Source organism: Lissotriton helveticus, chromosome 2_1 (assembly GCF_964261635.1).
Source record: "Lissotriton helveticus chromosome 2_1, aLisHel1.1, whole genome shotgun sequence".
In the NCBI taxonomy this organism is placed as follows: domain Eukaryota; kingdom Metazoa; phylum Chordata; class Amphibia; order Caudata; family Salamandridae; genus Lissotriton; species Lissotriton helveticus.
This window is the reverse complement of record NC_136059.1, coordinates 1,956,931,098-1,956,939,418: the sequence shown is the minus strand read 5'-3', so window position 1 is coordinate 1,956,939,418 and position 8,321 is coordinate 1,956,931,098.

The following is an 8,321-nucleotide window of genomic DNA, read 5'->3' as shown; positions in this document are numbered from 1 at the left end:
GTTGTAACAACGCAGTCATTGTAACAACTGCGTTGTAATGGCATGGGATCTAAAGTATGCCAAGATGTTTCCCATTTTCACACCCATTAATGGATGTGAGCAAATAAAAAGTAGTGGGAAACGAGCTGGAAATCCACTATTTGCAGTGGTTTTCAGCTTGTTTTCCCTGCCACTGTGTAATATTGGCTCCTCACCAGATGACCGAGTGATGGGAACCGATATTGTGTGTCACACAATGGCAGTTGTCAGGTGTGTAGTAAGGGAATCAAAGGAGGAGGTCATGGGGGTGGGAGGTCAAAATAAATTGTTTCACGGGCGCTACCAGCTCTAAAGTCGGTTTTGGTTAGGGGGCTATATAATTCCCTTTCCATGGCATGCCCACACTGCTAAGCTTTTGATTGTACAAGCAGCACTACAAAAAACTTGTAGTCTTTGGGTTCATTTCACACTGGTAGGGGATGCAGTTCTACATCATGGATGTTTGAGTTCGATTTCCTTATTTCTACCTGTGCCAATTAGAGATCCCCAAATCTAACACTAATGTAAAAGAAATCTAGTGTGCTATACGATAGAATATTTTAATATTTTACCCGTAATTCATCAAATATCACAGTTGCCATGGAATCACCAGCAATTATTGTCTTCTGCTTTGGGAAATGAGAAAAGGTTATGATAACTTCACTTTGAGGAGCTGCAATGTTTTGAACTTTTGATTCAATTACAATACTGGTGAAGTTTTAGGTGTGATAAATATTGTTTTTAATCTTACTGCACAAAAAGCCGACTTGAGAGTTTATTTTTTTAACACAATATGCAGAAAGAACTTTCATCAACGAAGTAATTTGCTTTCTTTTCTTTCGCATAGCCCCAAGTAGGAATTTGTTCTTCTGCAGTTCAGAAAAAGAACGTACTTTGTGAAAATATATTATAGAGCTTCACAAACTGTGTGGCAGCAGAGTCGCATAATTACGCACTAATGTATCCCTGTGTTTGTAAAGATCTTGTTTTAGGAGTGCGGGAGAATATTTCTGCAGCAGTAGATGTGTGTGGGATTTTAAATCTCATGGGTGTTTGTAAAACTAAAATGTTTTCTCTAATTTGGCCCCTGATTCCAAGTAAAAATAATCAGTTCTGATCCCTGTGCAAACACCTGTTTGTGCTGAGATTAGAATTGTCAATCTGCAATAATCATTGCGCCCTTGCTATTTCCCCCTAGCACATTTCAACAGGTCAAAACTGATGAAATGTATCACGAGAAAAGGCCAAGAAAAAGGAAACAAATGAATTTTGTGTATGTTAAATATCGATTCCCCATATCATGCCTCATTTTGCAATGAACAATTTGGGATAGTAAGTGAGGCATTTGCCAGGTGCACAACGCACCTAGCAAATACCTCACTCTGGTGGTAATACAGCTTTTACTACGTATGGTAATTACCCCATCCTTTCCAGACCTCCTCTGGAACGGGGCCAGTGTCTACTAGTCATGTATGCCTAGCCTGGAATAAAGGCACTTTAGGGATTTTAGGCAACCGTGGGGACAGGTTGAAAGCACATTTTTGAATAGCACAATCACACATTTTAAATCATTGGTGAAAAAAAAAGAAATCAGAAGAATACCCAACTCAGGATTACACATCATGTCGAAATTAGTAAGGAAAGTTCTATAAACCTTAGGAATGCTTCATAACAACACACGAAAGAGGAAAAATATTGTTTAGAAAATTGTGTAAATGTACAAAGGATTATGGCTGACCAACAAAGACACAAACACACCCCTAAAAAACACACATGCGAGCATACTGCGTATTGGTTCAATTCAGGTTTTAATTAGGTCATCAGCATTAAGCATTAAGAAACCAATTACTGAAAAAGGTATGTAAAGCTTCCTATAAGTGTTGGACTTGTGAGTCACCGCCAAAATGCCTGATCACATTACAGTGATGAAGATGCAACACTCTAGATTGCTGAGACCATCACAAACCAGAGGCATCAAAGTAGGGTGTGCAGGCTTCCAGGACACTGAAGTGTCTAAGTACAGTTGACATATTTGAGCATTCTTAAAGGCTGAGCTGCCAAACACACTTGAAATGTGATTGCTCGGTGAATGATTCTGTTTGAAAAATGTTTTGCCTGAAGTTGAAGGAATCCACTTCATTTCTGCCTTATAGTGTTCTGTATAGACTAGAACTAAATACAATGTAAAATGATTACTTAGGGGCAAACTAGTACCTAATCCGGCTAATGGCGAAAATGCGATAGTCAGTGAGATGTACAGACAGAATCAAAGCCAGAACTCAAAGTAATTTACATTGAAGTTAAGCACCGATCTAAAAATGTTGTATCGCTAACCATATCACTTTAAAGTCCAAGAAATACATATTTTTACTATTACGGGTGCTCCACATATTTATCGCAAGTTTAATCCAAAGACAGCTGTGATTTACATTTCATGGGTAAAACCTGAAGTATAATATAAAGCATTTTTTCTCTTTTTCATTGATACAGCAGCTGAAATAAGATCATAACAAAACTCCAATTCCCATGGTTTCTTGTGATGCATAGAATTGATACAAATGTGCCATCTTTTATTAGAATGCTGCATGAACGACCTGGGCTGAGAACACATTGGAGAACACAGGGATTTGACCTAGACAGGTCATTTTTCATAAGAGGCTTAAAATGGGTGCACTTAAGCTATGCTGAGGCTTAGCATTTTGAACCTGATTCATTTGAAATGTGTCAACAAATCCATCTACTCTCTTGTACATGGACAACGATGTCCTTTCTTCCTAAACTCCAGCTGGACTTCAATGAGCCTTGTTTCTTTAGAACACAATACCAATCAGAAATGACTCCTTAACAACTTCTAAAAAGATGAACATATTGTAATATGTCACATTATCAAGTGGCTTCTTTGACCTATCAGCATATAACGTTCAGTCAGGAGGGATAGAGGAGGGAAGAGTCTAGAAATTGTTATTTTGGAGATCATAGAAGTAGAATGATGTTTGGGGTGGGTCAGAGAGTGGAGGCAGAGGATATATTGAGAGGGGTATAGGGTGAAATATATGGCAGTTCATTGGATAGAGTCAAAGTTGTTTTACAGTAGGAGTAAAGTAATAAATATAAAGATACATAAGTACATATTATTATACATATTTGTATCAAGAAATACACATATCTAGATACATACATATAATCCAATTAAATGTTTAATTACACAGGGATATGCTGTACATTTGTGTTTATTATACAGGAAATAGCCAACTCTTGAGTAGTCTTCTGAAGTTAAGATGGTTATCTGTGGATCTTTTGTTTGGGGGTAATGAATTCCATAGTGTGGCTGCTTGAACAGAGAAAAATGTGCCACCTATGTTTTTTTATCTTGTATGTTGGTATTTTGAGTCGAGGTGCCAATCTGGAACGGAGGTTCCTTTGTTGAATATATTTAGTGATTTTATTTCTGATGAAAAGAGGTCATTTTCCATGTATTGCTTTGTGGGTGATACAAAGCAGCTTGAAAGTGGATCTTCTGGCCACCGGTAACTATGTAAGGCCCTCAAGGCACAGGAGATGTGGGATTTGTGGCTTTACATGTAGTAGTCTGGCATCATAGTTCTAAATCTGTTGTAGTCTTTTCAAAGTTGAGAAAGATGATCCATGATAGAGGCTACTTACTTCCTTAGATATTTAAGGAGGTGGCCCCAGATCGTCAGGTCAGGTGCAAAGTGGGTCATCATTTTTGAAATAGCCAAATGGAAGCATTCAGTTTGAGATGGCTCCATGTCATCCACTGATCAACGGCTCTAAGGCAACTGAAGGTTTGAGAGTTTTCAATGTCTATGAGGATTTCCAGTTTAAGGAGCATTTGAGTGTCGTTTGCATAGGTATAGCATGTGAGCTGAAATTCATTGATGATTGCCGGTAATGACTTCATGGGGATGTTGAAAAGCATGGGTGAGATGATAGTGCCTTAAGGGACCGCTGCTTTTGTGAAGTAGGGTTTAGATGAGAAAGGTGTTGAATGGATGCCATTTGTTCTCTTTTGAAGGTAGCATGTGTTTCAGTCAAGGGCAGTTCCCTCTATGACGGCTTTGTAGAGTGTTTGGATTACAGTCTCATGGTCAAGTACAGCAACCTAGTGTGGTGTCATAGTTCTCACACGGGTGGCCTAGCTCCAGTGAAGAAATTTGACAACTGCACACACAGTGACCTCATTTGATTGCACTCGCAACAGCCACAGTGCAATATGACACTGTCTCACTCCAAATCGACTGCAAATTGGCACAGTCCACTTTTCCTTGGGCGAATGTATGCTGGACAAAAGAAGAAGTAGTGCATGAGTGACTCCTCTGCCCCAGGCAAGTTGGGCACATAGTGCCGTAACTGTGTTGACCCAACCACATTTGGCAGAATGACATTAAAGGTAGAGTGCCAATTCTAAATTGCAAATACAATTTCCTGGCTGCTGGTACACACTTCTGAGCCCCATATATATGCCCAATAAAGTTCTTTGAGATGGGCCTTTGACCATTTATTCACTGTTGCTTCTTGTTCCCAGGTATCTCAGAGGCCCGTCAACCACTTAATCTTATAAAGTTTGAAGCATACTTGAAATGTTTCAGGTATATTTAAACAATTTCAACTATTGTCAGATCTGGGGACTATCAAAATGCAATGTTGCTTTTAGTGGTAAATGGATGGCTCCTTTAATACAACATATCTTGCAACAATTAGCACGCCAATTGCTTGTAAAGCAAACTCATGGATTTGGAAGATTACAGATCTACTCTATGAACATGAAAGCAAATGTATAAAAAATATTTCTCTCAGGTCTTCCAAGCCATGTTGTTTCAAGGTCTCAATTTAGAAATCTCATTTGTATAAATTAAATTTGATACTTGCTGGGCTACCATTTAGTTTTATGTATGGCTCATAGTGAAGACTCAATAGTACTAATATTGTCTACCCGAGAAGCTGAACCTGCTCTGCCATGATTTGAACCTACAACAGGCAGGTAAAACACAAGTCTAAAAGCACTTTTTGGAATCACCGTCCTCTTTGGAGAATTTGTAAGTCTCTGCAGTTGAGCATGTCAGTTAAAGACATTATTTGTAAATAAGTAGCTAGAACGATTCTTTTTTGCATATCAGTTCAGTGCTGGAACACTTTTTTTTATAACAAAATTCAGAGCAGGAAGGCAAGTTCAGATCATGCATATAGTAAATTGAAGGGATTGGAGTTAGGCTGTGACAGAGAAAACAATTGCATATAGTTTACTTTTCAACTACATTAACCGAGTTAGATCATCGGGAAGCCAACATCCTTTTGCAGAACACTAGAGCGGATGAGCAGAGGCTAGCCCCACAAATCAGTGCAAACACTGAATTGTTAGTGCTTATGTTTGGTTTGTCAATCCTTTTTTCTAACCAAAATATTGATGTCATTTGAGGGGCGGTATTGACATTCCTGTGACCCATAATGCCTAAATGTTTACAAGACACAACCCACTCCTTTCTATCCTTAACTGTGGAACTTTCCCCCCAGCACTGTTGGACAGAGCGCATAATTGGGGTGAACACCTTCATTGAGATATTTCATTCATTCCTTTAACTTGGTCGCTAAGGTGACTTTCCACCACCTTTGTTTAAGGATATTCCATTACTTGTAGAAAATGAACTTAAACCTGGTGGTCACTTCTTGCCTGGACTAATGAAGCAAATAATTTCCAGCCTACAAAGTTCTTCCTTCTCTAAACTCCAGAGAGTTAAACAGTTTGCAACTCTCTTACTATTCACTTCAAAGTACAATACCCACATCAGCCCGACCCTGAATTAATTCTTCTGATTACCAGTAAAACATTTTGCCTTTTTGGCAAGTTCCTTTTTGGCCACACTACATTATCTGGCAAAACCGTTTACCCCATAACAACCTCCCAGAAGCCTCATGCCTGCCAACCAACAACAATTCAGACCTAACCCAGCAGACTCAAAAGAATCAGAGGGTACTACGTTTACTTCCTGGGCTCCTCCTTATGAACTTCAGATTAATCTAAATGAGACTAGAAAGTGGATACCTGAAATGCAGATAATAGTTAAAAATCAACCTTTCCACTTAGGCATTCAGATGCTAACCTTATCTCACGTCAGCCCTTCTTACTTGGGTTACAATTACACTACAGCGGATGAGCAGAGGCTAGCCCCACAAATCAGTGCAAACACTGAATTGTTAGTGCTTATGTTTGGTTTGTCAATCCTTTTTTCTAACCAAAATATTGATGTCATTCGAGGGGCAGTATTGACATTCCTGTGACCGATAATGCCTAAATGTTGACAAGACACAACCCACTCCTTTCTATCCTTAAGTGTGGAACTTTCCCCCCAGCACTGTTGGACAGAGCGCATAATTGTGGTGAACACCTTCATTGGGATATTTCGTTCATTCCTTTAACTTGGTCGCTAAGGTGACTTTCCACCACCTTTGTTTAAGGATATTCCATTACTTGTAGTCAGCATCCAAGACCAACCTGCCTCCTGGTCTCAGGAATCTGACCCTTTAAGGCTTTGTCATCTTTTCAGACTCATCCGACAACAGATATCTCAAAGCTACTCTCACTGTAGCTGATTGACTGACTTTAGTCCTCCTGCATTAGCTTCTTGCACAGTATAACCCGGCCACTTGCCTGCCAGCACAGTGCTCTGAGACCCCCATAGGGTAGAAAGTAGAGCAGCAAAACTCAGAGTAAACTAAATACAAATAATATCTGGAAAGATTTTCAAAAATAAATGTATATTACTGTGGCTGTTGATGACCATTCTTCTACTAAGCACTATTAGTATAGAAAAGGAAGTTTCAATGTCATGTTGTTCTGGGAAAAATGTATGTACTCTGTGAACCTTGTGATACATTTATTGGAGAAATGTAAATAACATAGGTTTTGGACCTTTTCTCAGTGCATAATTTATTAAATTAAACACGCGATTTGCGTTAACAAAATATTGGAAGTGGGATTGTAGGCTGTCATCTGCAGTGCTTAATTTGAGCTGGTGGCTTCTGGTGCTTAGCACCAGCACTTAATTGTCAACACTGGCACTTATGACAGCCAGTCAGATGGTGGTGCTGTTTGTCTAATTTGCTGATGGAGACAACAACAGTTGTTTAATAATTCTATATGCATTAAAAATGACTAATACCTTCCACCCAAATCATAAAAGAATAGCTTGGGCAGCAGGTACTAGTCATTTTGTAATGCATAAAAAGTCTGAATTGTCATTATTAGTGCAGACATTGGCAATGGATGGCGCAAACTGCGGGGGGTTTCGGACAAGGTCCCTTCCAATTATTTCATTACAAATTAAGTACTGCCCAAAATTGTTTATTTGTTAGAATAATGCAGTGTTGACTTTTTCCCCAGGTGGAACTGGCAAATACGTTTGTGGAAGATTGCTGTTTAAAGGCCTTCCTAGCTATAATAATTGTTGGTAGGCTTGACTGTTGTTCCTATCTGTATTGATAGGTTATGCGAAAGATAATAATATGTCCTTTCATCTTGAGATTTGAGCCAAATCTGATTTATCAGTGGTGTAACATTTGTCTAGAGGTGGAGTGCTGTTATTAGATTAGCAAGGTCTTTCTGAGAGGCTCAGAAAAATGAGGCACCAAACCAGGGGTTCTCGTGCACAGTTACATGGCTAGTGTTGTTTGGGCCCTAATGCAGACAAGGAAAATGAAACCCTCACTGTCTACTTCCCATTGCCTTCTTTACTGGTGAGGAGGCCTCAAACCCCTGGGCCTTTTGCCACTTACTTGCTGCACTACCGATGGTTATGATAAGGTTTGTATATCCTTTATTTTTCATGAAGTCATAATCCAAATTTAAGCACAAATAATGGCGTTAAATGTGTTCAGCAATTTCAATTAGAAAGGGCAGCATTTCAATGTGTTTCTTTAAACTGATGCGCGGCCTAATTACTGATAAACTTATTGAACAGTGTGCCCTAATTTGAAAAAAACATTCCCATTGTAGATGTGCTGTCTGGTTTTGCCACATGTTAACTGTTGATTCTCCCTATAAAGACTGTTTAGTCTTGCCTACATATTTCCTAAAAGGGTGCCTTTTAGTATAAATTATTTTACTTTTTGGATTTTAAGGCATCAAACAAAAATAGTATTCATATTATTACTACTAACGTTATTCATGTACTGTTAGCGCTGACAGCCTCAGGGTGGGTTTTACCCAACTTTTTGCATGCCTACTTTCATTTTTCTGAACACAATTGTTTTACTGGCTTTAGGACTCTGCACACTTTACCACTGAT